This window comes from Chenopodium album, chromosome 18 (genome assembly GCF_948465745.1).
Source record: "Chenopodium album chromosome 18, dcCheAlbu1.1, whole genome shotgun sequence".
Lineage (NCBI taxonomy): Eukaryota > Viridiplantae > Streptophyta > Magnoliopsida > Caryophyllales > Amaranthaceae > Chenopodium > Chenopodium album.
The window spans coordinates 47,826,628-47,836,266 of record NC_137851.1 but is presented as its reverse complement, the minus strand read 5'-3'; the positions used below and the strand labels follow the sequence as shown (position 1 = coordinate 47,836,266).

The 9,639-nt window shown below is 38.8% G+C and overlaps 1 non-coding gene across 1 annotated transcript; it reads right to left on the bottom strand.

The window, feature by feature from the left end:
• Positions 1-813: 813 nt before the first annotated feature.
• Positions 814-920, bottom strand: LOC145593324 (small nucleolar RNA R71). Its single transcript, XR_014102670.1, has one exon. It is a non-coding gene; the product is annotated as a small nucleolar RNA R71 (small nucleolar RNA).
• Positions 921-9,639: the final 8,719 nt, after the last annotated feature.

Sequence of the window (9,639 nt, the reverse complement as noted above, 5' to 3'; positions counted from 1 at the left end):
GATTAATTAGGAATAAATTAACTCATTTCCCTGAGGTTCGACCCTTCTTCCCTATCTGCATAGTTAGTGGATTTAGGTATTATTTTTGATTGGGTGACTACGACTTTAGCCTGTCAAAATTTGGCGCCATTGCCGGGGAGACAGTTTTAATTTTTATTTTTGATTGTTCTTTGTAGTCTAGATTATTTTCTCTTGTCTCGGAGAACGTTAGTTCTTTGAGGCAATTCTCACATTTGTCTTTTTAGTTCTTTGTTTATGCCCAGGGGTTCCAGATCAGGTTATATTCCATTCGATCTTGAGATCGAGCGCTCTTTCCATAGACAAAAGAATCTTTATAGACAAATCCTGGCAGGTTCTGGGATTAACGATATTCCTAACGATCTGCCAACTGATTCTAGTGATTCAGAAGTTCCTTCAGATTCAGAATCAGAGATGACAGCACCTAAGAAGCTCAGCGATTATTCACAACCGTCCCTGACGGATTTTCCACACCTTTCGCCTACTCCAAATCTCGAGGGAGTCTAGTTCGAGATCAAGCCCCAATTCATAACTATGATAGAAAGGAAGCAGTTCAGTGGAGCCAAGGGTGAAGACCCAAATCTTCACATTGCAGATTTCTGTCAGTACTGCAATACTATTAGGCAGAATGGGGTTACGCAGGACCAGATCAGGGAGATTCTTTTTCCCTTTTAATTATGTGGAAAAGCTAAACTGTGGTTTAATGGTTTGAATAGAACTGCACTAGGTATTACTAACTGGGAAACTCTTGCTTTGAATTTTTATAACAAATATTACCCTACAGAGAAAACAGCTCTATTGAGAAGTGCAATTCAGAATTTTGCCCAAGAGCCAGATGAAGCGCTATATGAAGCTTGGGAGAAATTCAAAGATCTGCAGAGGGAGTATCCCCATCATAATCTGGCACAGTGGCAGTTGATCCAAGCTTTTTACAACGGATTAGGAAATACATCCAGGACGATTCTAGACTTCGCGGCTAATGGTAGATTTATGAATCTTAATGTTGATGATGCAGACCAAGTTATTGAAGATATGGAAATACATAATTCCCAATATGGGAATTCTGGAGGCTTTGCAAACAAAGGCAAACACCATGTTGATTCAGTATCCTTTTTGCAAGCCCAACTTACATCTATTTTCCAGAAACTAGATAGTCTTAGTACTGCTATTCCTACTTCTGTTGCTAATGTTTCTGCTGTTTCTAATAATTCTAATGAAGCTTTTTGTGAAAATTGTGGTATTGTAGGACATTGGGAGCAAGATTGCAGGAGTTCTATAGAGCAGGTTAATGCCTTCCAAACCTATAGGCAAAGTAACCCATACTCCAACACCTATAATCCTGGCCTCCGAAACCATCCATACCTATCCTATCGGAGTACCAATGTTCAAAATCCTTCACCTCCACAACAACCACAAAAAGCACACCCTTCACAGAAGAAATATTACCATCCCCACTCTAATCAAAAAGCCCCAACACAAATCCCTACTCCATCTTCTGACCCTGCATTGTCAGAAATTAGAGCGATATTAACTAATATGCAAAAGCATATGGAGAGTAGAGATACACAGATTGACTCAATTATAGCCCATAATAAAGTCATGGATACCCAAATTGCCCTTCTACTCTACAAACTCGCCAGCAAGGAGTTCTACCATTGCAAGGAATACCACCTACGGATCATGCAAATGCAATTACCCTGAGAAGCGGTTCACACTACGACGGGCCCCCAATGCCCAAAGAGGATGAATCTGATTTAATTAAAATTGCTAATCCTGATTCCGTTATACCTGATGTTCCTGCATGACTCCAGGGTAAAACTAATATTTCTGATACTACATTGCAGGGTACAACTTCAGGGAAGGATATTACTCAGGAGAAGAGTAGAGAAGCACAACAACCAGTTATCAAATTACCATTCCCAAATCGTCAATTGAAAACTAAATTGGATAAGCAGTTTGGTAAGTTTTTGGAGGTTGTGAAAAATTTGCATGTAACAGTTCCCTTTACAGAGCTTATTACACAGGTTCCCGCATATGCTAAATTTATGAAAGATATTCTGACTAGGAAAAGGGCCTTTAATGACGTAGAAACTGTAGCTTTTACAGAGCAATGTAGTGCTTTATTGCAAAATAAATCCCCTCCTAAGTTAAAGGATCCTGGTAGTTTTTCTATCCCTTGTCATATTGGTAATGTCTTCATTCATAAAGCATTGTGTGATTTGGGTGCTTCTGTTAGTGTTATGCCATCGTCTATATGTTCTAAACTTATATGGGTGATTTAAAAGTTACTAATATTACTCTGCAAATGGTAGATTGTTCTGTTAAATACCCCTTAGGTATTTTAGAGGATGTCCGTGTTAGAGTTGGTAAATTTTTTATCCCTGTTGATTTTGTTGTTTTAGACATGGCTGAGGATACACAAATTCCCATTATATTAGGTAGGCCTTTCCTCCATACTACAGGAGCCATAATTGATGTTAAAAATGGTAAACTAACCCTTTCTGTTGGAGATGATAATATCACTTTTAATTTAGGGAAGGTTTTGAAAGGACCTATGCTAGAGGAAAATTGTTGTTTAATTGATGTGATTGATATAATGGATGATATCTGTGAAGAAAGCTTACCACAAGTTCTTGCAAGGGATCCCTTGGAAGAAATACTTTGTGGAGATTCGTCTGCAGGTGATGCGAGTATTTGGAGCAAAAAGGTGGATGCCATTGAGAAAGCTCTTGCCATAGATGAACTCGGTCCTAAAGAGAGTAAGAAGGTAGTAAAATTGGTTCAGGAATCAAAACCCGTAGAGGTGAAGAAACCTGAACTAAAACCTCTTACTTCTCATTTAAAATATGTTTTTCTTGATGAGCAGGAATTGTACCCTGTGATCATTAGTACTGCACTTGATGACCCTCAAATTTCCCAACTTCTAGAGGTTCTTAGAACCTACAAAAGGGCAATAGGGTACAGTATTGATGATCTCAAGGGTATTAGCACTGATTTTTGTATGCACAGGATACATCTAGAGGACAACTATAAGCCCTGTATTCAACCCAAGAGAAGGTTGAATCCTAATATGCAGGAAGTAGTCAAGAAAGAGGTTATGAAATTACTTGATGCAGGTATTATCTATCCTATTTCTGACTCAAAGTGGGTAAGTCCTGTTCAGGTAGTTCCTAAGAAGTGTGGGATGACTGTAATTAAAAATGAGTTGATTCCCACTAGAACTGTTACAGGGTGGCGTATGTGCATTGACTATCGTAGATTAAATATCGCCACTAAAAAGGACCACTTCCCTCTCCCCTTTATTGATCAAATTCTTGAAAGGTTAGCTAATCATAAATTCTTTTGCTATTTGGATGGGTATTTGGGATTTTTCCAAATTCCGATTCACCCTGAACATCAAGAAAAGACCACATTTACATGCCCTTATGGTACTTTTGCATATCGTAGGACGCCCTTTGGTTTATGTAATGCCCCCGCTACCTTTCAACGTTGCATGATGAGCATTTTTTCTGATTTCATAGAGTCTATTATGGAAGTCTTTATGGATGATTTTAGTGTGTATGGTTCTTCATTTGATGCATGCTTAGCAAATCTCGCTAAAATTTTGAAAAGATGTGAAGAATGCAATTTGGCATTAAATTGGGAGAAATGTCACTTTATGGTGACAGAGGGAGTAGTTCTTGGTCATATTGTATCTGATAAGGGTATACAGGTAGATAAAGCTAAGGTTTCTGTGATTGAGCAATTACCTCCTCCAGTTAATGTTAAGGAAGTTAGAAGTTTCTTAGGTCATGCGGGGTTTTATCGTCGCTTTATCAAAGATTTTTCTAAAATTGCTATGTGATCCCTAGAGGCGAGAAATTGAACATCCCGCATAGGATAGCCCAACACTTCCAACGGCGGCCAATGCGGCCGAGGGCGGTAGGTCTAGGGCATCTATTTATTTTGGTAGGTTGGTTACCCACATTGCGGTCAAACACCTAGGTTTCACCCCTACCGACCATAGGAAAGTAGAAGGCTTTACCCTTATGGACCTTGCTTACCTAGGAGGCCTTAATTGGATCCAACCCATGGGTGGCGAGATGTGGTGGATAATCCATCGAGAGTCGGGTAGGAGGGACCAAGCCTTTAAGCTACCTAACCCCACCTTGACTAAGTTTGAGAAGGTAAGCCTTCCTATACATTCGAGTTAGATGGTCAAGGGAGGCTCAAGCGGCTCACCATACACCACCCCACTCACAACCTCAATTCCAACCACCACCCAAACCCTACACACATGACATCCCTAACTCTTCCTTTGACTATAACATTGATCCTAATGCCCCATATGACTTCTCAGCTTTTAGAAGCCAACTTGATAGGATTGAGAGGGGACAAGGAAGAGTAGAGGGTTTAGTGCAAAACCTTGACACTAGAGTAGGTTCTCTAGATAGACGGGTTGGGTATGTGGAGAGAAACCTAGGGAGGGGTTTATACCCCATGTATGATGACTATGCCCGTCGATGGGCTATTCCCCCCGAGTCTCTTGTTCCCAATTAGTTTCAATACCCCCAAGGAGGGTATTCGACCCTCGGTGCTTATGGTAGTTATGTGGAATATTCTTCGATCCATGGTTATGGGGCAAATGCTCCTTTTGGTGGGTTTGGGGAGAATGTGGACCCTAACTATTTTGCAGGTGGTTCGAGTTATGGTGGCATTGGTTGGAGCCATGGGGGTGTCGGCTCTAGCCATGGAGGTGGCTATTCTAGGATGGATGGGGATGATGATGAGGAGTAGCTACTCCTAGCTACGCTCCCAAGTCAATGAGGGCATTGCTTGATTTGGCTTGGGGGAGATGATCTTATACATATGGTAATTCTCTCTCTCCTTTCTCTATTTATTGCTTTCTAGTATAGCTGTATTTGCTTTCTAGTGTAGTTTTTATTGCTTTCCTATATGAAAAATACAAAAAAAAAATTAAAAAATTAAAAAAAATACAAAAATACGTTCCAATGAATTATGAATCATGCTTCCCTGTGCCCCATACTTGAAAAAATATTGTTTTGATTCTTGGTATATGATGATGAGCATTGTGGATTTGTTGATCATGATTTGAAGTTTGATTGCTCGGATGCCTAAACATGCGTCAATTTTGCCCAACTACTTGTGAATATAGTGCTTGACTAGTCGATTTGGTTAGGAATTGTGTGATAGTTCCTGGTATGTCAATGAATTTGAGTATTGGTTTGCAACTATGAGTAATGTTTGTATAACTCATTATTATGCACATTGAGGAGGACGAAGGCGTTCATTCTTTTAGGTAGCCTTCAGATGGTTTAGATACATTTGTTCCCTTCTTGCTACCCATGTTGTTGCCTTGACCTTTTTGTTGTTTATTAGCCACATTACAAGCCATATTTGCCCCATTGGTTACTAGTCCCAAGCTTGGCTTGGGGGAGCTATTAGTGAGTGAGGTGAGGGAGTTTGTAGTGTGCTTATTCTTTGCACAAATTGGGTGGGTTTTGAGAAGTTATTTGTTCTTGATCGTATTTTATTTTTGATGAGTTTGGAAGTTGAATTGTCTTGAAAAAAAAAGTACGATGATATGAAAGGAAAAAGAAAAAAGAAGTTCGAAAAAAGAAAAAAAATGTTTAATGTTCAAGTGTTCTAAGTGAAGGTTGATCAAAAGAAAAGAAAGAAAAAAATTGAGTTTCAATGAAAAATTCATGTTTGATAGTTTAGAGTTTGTGATTCACTCGAGTTCTACATTATTATATTTTCATGAGTGAAATTGTAAGAGTTGGGATTGTTTGATATTTTTGGAGTTGTATTTGGTGGATTTTTGTTGCAGTTGGTTATGTTGGAGATGTTGATCATTATTTATTTTGATCATGGGTTTTATTAGGATTTGGCTCCCTTTAAGTATAGCTTTTCTTTCACATATTCCCAAATATATCCTACCCTTTTTCTCTAGCCTTACATTATAAGCTTTAAAGACCTTCCGACCTTGTGCATAGAGTTGTGTGAATGTGAAAGTGTTGCTTATCAATGCAAGTTATGATTTGACATATTTCGAGTCGACTAGTAGGTTGAGTGTATGTCTTTTTAAACACACGAGAGTGTGAGTTGGGAGGGCATTGTTCACATTTAAGGGGTTGGGATGGAGAGCGATCGAGTACATCTTTTACTCGCCACATAAATGAGAGTTGAGTGTGTGAGCACTAGTCTTGAATTCTATATGCTCATGTGGTTTGCTATACTTGACAATTGTTGGGGAGGATGAGTGATTAGATGAATGAGATTGATTGACGTTGAAGCATGTTTATTGGATTTGCCTTGAATGGTTGGTTCTTGATTTTGATTATTTGGGGTGAGGCATGTTTTATGTATTCATTGATGAGCTCTTTGCTTAGGGACAAGCAAAGGTTCGGCTTGGGGGAGTTTGATATGTCTACTTTATATGGTGTTTTACCCCCGTCCCTTGGTCGTAATTAGTAGTGTTTTTGGCTCGTTAGAGCCACTTTTATTACTAATTGGTGTTTTCTAGTGTTTTCATAGTTTCGGTTGAGTTTTGTAGGGAATTGCATCTTTGGAGCTTTTTCCCGGAATTATTGCGGTACAACTACGAGCATTTGAAGGCATGACCAATTGCTTTTGGACACCGAGTATTCAAGACACGAAGTGGAGATTCGAATTGGGCCAAGAATGGAGCCCAATCCAAGTCCAGCATATAGCCGGGCCCGATCGGGCAAGCTTTAGCCCGATCGGGCGGATGCCCAGAACAAGAGGGCGAAGAGAAAAGGCGGGCCCGATCGGGCGCGTATTTCTGGGGAGGCTTCTTCGACGATTACTTAGTTTCTAATTAGGAATAATTAGAGATTTTTGGTATAAGTACGATTGAGTAGTTTTAATTTGTTTGACCTCTTCTCTTAGATTTTCTCTCTCTACTTAGCTTTAGATTAGTTTTTCTCTCTACAGCATTGTTCTCCATTTTTGTTCTTAATTCAACTCCTTAATTTCGATTACTTTGGTAACGATTTCTTCTACTTTAATCTCATTTATTTTACTTTATTTCTTTCATCATGCTTCCTTTAATTTCTTTGTTTAGTTTATGTTCGATTATGTCTGAGTAGTTTTCTTTCTAGGGTTTATGGGGATCCATAAATAATATGAAGGGTGTAGGGAATATTTCAAGCATTACCCCAAACTTGAACCCCATTGTGATCATACACTTAAGCATGATGGCGTCCAAAGGGAAGGAAGCTAAAGCAAAAGAGTCGCCAACAAGTTTGAGGAACTTGTAAACCGTTCACAAGGTGAAGATTACACCCCTTAACGATCCAGGAGATCGTTAACTCCAAAAGGTCTTGAACCAAATAGGGTTCGGGGATGAAGGTACAAATCCCACCTAAAAGAGATTAAATCTGCCCTAAATAAACCTCTACTTCATTCTTCTCGTATTCATGTGCGCTTTCTGACTAACATACAATCAACAGATTAACCCTAAACCTGTTTATCTATGTTGGTTGAATATTAATGCACGAATAAAACTATTATTGGCGATCACTTGAATTATAATCATATTAGCCCTAAACAAGATTATTAATTATCTTATTAAGCGTGATTACAAGTACAAATTCCCTTTAAACATGCATAAAAAGCGTGATCAAGCAATAACAATAATAAAATATATTAAGCAACATAATAACAATAATCATAATTATAAAAACAATAATAATCATAATAATAATCATATTAACGCTAAAGCATAATAATAGCAAGATCTTAGGCATGATACTAACAAGATTAATAACAAACCCTAGCATGTCACTAAACAATAAAAATCAAAGCTTTAGCCCTAGCATGATACTAACTGAAGGAGTTATGTCTTCGTCGTGTGCAATTACTAGATATATAATTGGATCAAATTATGGAGATAATTAAGTCCGGACATTTGGGTCGTCGTTTTGCCATAGCTAGAGGTACTTACGATCTTTGGACTAGTAAAATAGGCCAAAGCCCGATTGGACGGATCCTATAAGGTCACACAAAGGGGCTAGATCGAGCATTAGAGGACGAGGCCCATCATGGGCCTCATCACTCTAGGTGGCCGACCATATGGGGCTTTAAGAGGCTATTGGGCTTCGTGCCCTAGTCTAATTATAATGAGATTATAAATAGACTAGGTGCCTAGGTTTGCAAGTAAGGAATTTACTGATCATTTAGATCAAACCCTAATTAGCAAACACGAAACCAACCCCCTCTCATACTCCCTCTCTCACGGCTCTCTCCTCCTCCTAGGCGCGGTGGTGTCTCGTGGTGGTGGTGGTTCGTGCGGTGGTCGGTTGTCCGAAAAGGTGGTGATCGCGGTTTTCCTCAATCACTCGACCAATCTAGTATTGGTGGACGGCTCGTTCGAATCTCGTGGACTAAGTAGAGGAGCAACACTTGGGGCTCTATTCTCTCCCTGATTTGCCTGTCGAATAGCTTCGTGGAATTCACGCTTCAAAGGTATGATTATGTGTCTTGTGTGTTATGCATGCGATCCTTGGATTAGGTACTTTATTGAATATGATTCATATATGTTATTTCCGCTGCGTAGTACCTATAAACTCCTACACTAACATGATATCAGAAAAGAGTAAAAGGCACCCTAAACATGATACTAGAAAGCAATAATAACATCCTAACATGATGCTAGGAATTAATAAATAATAAACATGCTTTCTAAAAAAATAGAGCAATAAGATTACATACTTTGATGCCTCGTACCTCTTTCTAATAACAAAATGCACATGTTAGTAACTTCAAGGAAAAGTATAAAATCAAATAATTAAATTAAATAATTGAAATAGAGATTAGGGACCAAACCCTCAGAAATTATAACCTTTCATGTCTAGGGCGAAGGTAACTTCGAACTTGGCTAGGTGTGTTTCTAGATCTCGTGTATGCGGAATTGTGTTTGTGAAAAGCTAGAGAGATGAGAGCTTAGAGAGAATTGAGAATTAATTGTGGATTGTAGATGAGAATTCCTGATCGTTGATTGTAGATCCATAAAAACGGAGGTCCAAGACCCTATTTATAAGAAAACATTCCGGAAATAGGTAGAATTTGATAAGGAATAAAACTCCACGCTATCGCCGCAAAACCAAACTTGTCGCTTGGCGACAAGGTCTGTCGCGTGGCGACAGGGCTTGTCGCGTAGCGACAGGCCTATCGTTTGGCGACAGCCTGGTTTCCTACGCGCTTTCAAACACGGAGTCCACTAATCAATCAAAATTGACTCGTAAAGTCCGTATGAAAACTGAAATCGTATTTTTCATAAAATAATATTTTATTCCAAGTAAAACTTATCAAAATATAGTTATTAATTCTAATTTTATTAGGACTTAAGAGAACCTTCTAGAGAATTCTAGAAGACTATAATTAATTCTAATAACTTTAGGAATAATAATTAACATTGGGCCCTCCCCTAGATCATCGGACCGCATGTAAAGATCAAACCGGGCCCAGTTTAGTATTTTGGCCATAACTTCCTCATTATTCATCGAAATTAGACTTATAATATATCGTTGGAAAGCTCCTTGCAAGCCCCATCAAACTACACTATTATTGGACCCTTGTCGTGGACCAAAATAAACT